Raw genomic sequence first — 2,500 nt, 5'->3', positions numbered from 1 at the left:
GTCTGACACCCTACTCTGTGTGGCGATAGCGCACACACGAGCGTGGGACGAATGACCGCTGCCAGAGCCGGCTGTGAGTCCCGCTCTATTTATCGAGTTCGCGTATGACATAGAGCACAAAACGTCGCCGCATGCGTGTTCGTTGACGAACACGTATATTCGAGAGGACCGGCTGCGTAGCTCGCGTAAAGCTGTGTGCGATTCTGACACTCTACTCTCTGTGTGGCGATAATACAGTGCACAAGAGCTTGGGACGAACGATCGCGCACGGCCAGAGCCGGCTGTGAAGTCCGCTAGTATCGAATAATCTTTCTCCGTGCACAATTGGAAATGTGTTTCGAGAGGACCGGCTGCGTAGCTCGCGTAAAGCTGTGTGCGATTCTGACACTCTACTCTCTGTGTGGCGATAATACAGTGCACAAGAGCTTGGGACGAACGATCGCGCACGGCCAGAGCCGGCTGTGAAGTCCGCTAGTATCGAATAATCGTTCTCCGTGCACAATTGGAAATGTGTTTCGAGAGGACCGGCTGCGTAGCTCGCGTAAAGCTGTGTGCGATTCTGACACTCTACTCTCTGTGTGGCGATAATACAGTGCACAAGAGCTTGGGACGAACGATCGCGCACGGCCAGAGCCGGCTGTGAAGTCCGTTAGTTATCGAGTTCATTCTCCAATAAGAGAGAGGAGGAGGAGAAGTGTCGGGATCCAGTATCGGGTTGTCTATGATCCCCGTCGTTTTCTGAATTCTCCTCCTGTGTTTTCCACTTTAAAGGTTTTTCAATGTATTTTCCGCCCGGCCGTCGGATACGTGTGCGCATTGCAATCGCGTACTCGCGACGGTTTCCGTTTCTACGGACGATCGTGTGTCGTCCTTAAAAACGACGCCTGAATCTCCTTCGCGCGCTGGTTGGAGCTTTCAGGTATCGGCGTTCTTATGAACCGCAGAACAAGAGACATAATTATATATTGATTATAAATCAAATTATACGATTACCCTGAACGGTGGATCACTTGGCTCGTGGGTCGATGAAGAACGCAGCTAATTGCGCGTCAACGTGTGAACTGCAGGACACATGAACATCGACATTTCGAACGCACATTGCGGTCCACGGATACAATTCCTGGACCACGCCTGGCTGAGGGTCGTTTACGTAACCAAATACTGCTTGCGTTGCTCTTGTAAGTCCCCGCCGTCGCTTACCTCTCCATGTCGAATTTTGTGGAGGGCGCAAAGAGCGTTTCTGAGTCGGGTTGCAAAGATGCTACGTACGAGCGAACGATGGACGTTTCGTCGGCGTTTGACGCGGTTCTGTGAAAATTGCAAATTTTACATTGCGTCTAACGGTCTTCGTGAGAAGAAGGAAATAGGAATGGGTATCACATTCGGACTTGCGTGAGTGTTTTGCGGCGTCGTGAGTCGTATTTTCAATACGACCGCCCGTGAACACCGCTCCGACGATCGAAATCTCTCTCTCCTCTCTCTCTGGAACGATTCGCATTGCGGAAGAAGCGTTTCACTCTCGAACATTTTACGCGCTCCCGACGTCGTCTGAAATGATGCGTATACGAAAGGTATAAGAGTCTCAAGAGACTACAGTGAATGGACACAAATAAAGAAAGAGATACCGGACACCCGTGTAAAATCTGTGTGCGCAACTGTGGCGTGCAACGTAAGCCCCAGGGAGATGATATATAAAATAAAATACGTCTGTGCGTGGATGTGTCTCTCTACACATAATTGCGGCGGAGGGTCGTCGTTGCCAGCGACTTCGACAAACATATTCTTAGAGTTCGCGAGACAGTGGTCTCTCGTTCTACGAACGCTTTGATGACTGATGGACATAGCAACATTTGGCATTGTGCGGGATGCGCACGCGTACTTGTATCGGGTCGAATAATTTCCCCGTCGTCGCGTGTCCTCGCTAATCCGTTGCGGATTCCATCGCCACGTTCGTTGAATTGAATGACGACCGAGATCTCGTGTCTCTTTGGTTTGATCGATGATATCGCGTCGTGCAGCGTTTCTGTACCCCCGTGTGTCTAGTGTAGTAGAGAAACCCCACCGGGTGTTGAAAATATATATACTCCTCTATGGAGTGGCTTTCGAACATCGTTGTCACCACAACGTGTTGTCACGCAGAGCACGAGAAGGTGAAGGTGAAAACAAACCTTTGTCGGTCGCCCCATGTCTTTTTTTCTTCATTGTCGATCGCGAGACCGCGCGATCTGTCGGTCGTCCAGTCCCCGGAAGTTCTTTTCGACGGACGTTAAAGTTAACCGGCCGATCGTCTAGCGAGAGTTTCCGATCGACGAACAAAATGAAGAAATCTCTATATATACATTATATAGAGAAAAGACACTTTGGTGTGGCGCATAAGATATATGGTTTTGTTTTTTTTTTTTTTTTTTTTTTGTGCTCCTCTGTACGTTCTCGCGTACTTTTAATGCTTTCGGTGAAATATACGAAACATTTTTTTTTCACGTTTGACGACCTCAGAGTA

The 2,500-nt window shown here is 49.2% G+C and overlaps 1 non-coding gene across 1 annotated transcript; it reads left to right on the top strand.

Moving 5' to 3' along the window:
* Nucleotides 1-990: 990 nt before the first annotated feature.
* Nucleotides 991-1,145, top strand: LOC143364935 (5.8S ribosomal RNA). The gene has a single exon (XR_013084380.1). It is a non-coding gene; the product is annotated as a 5.8S ribosomal RNA (ribosomal RNA).
* The last annotated feature ends 1,355 nt before the right edge of the window (nucleotides 1,146-2,500 follow it).

Source organism: Halictus rubicundus, unplaced genomic scaffold, assembly GCF_050948215.1.
Source record: "Halictus rubicundus isolate RS-2024b unplaced genomic scaffold, iyHalRubi1_principal scaffold1158, whole genome shotgun sequence".
In the NCBI taxonomy this organism is placed as follows: domain Eukaryota; kingdom Metazoa; phylum Arthropoda; class Insecta; order Hymenoptera; family Halictidae; genus Halictus; species Halictus rubicundus.
Note: the sequence above shows the minus strand (reverse complement) of the source record. Positions and strands in the feature narration are given on the sequence as shown.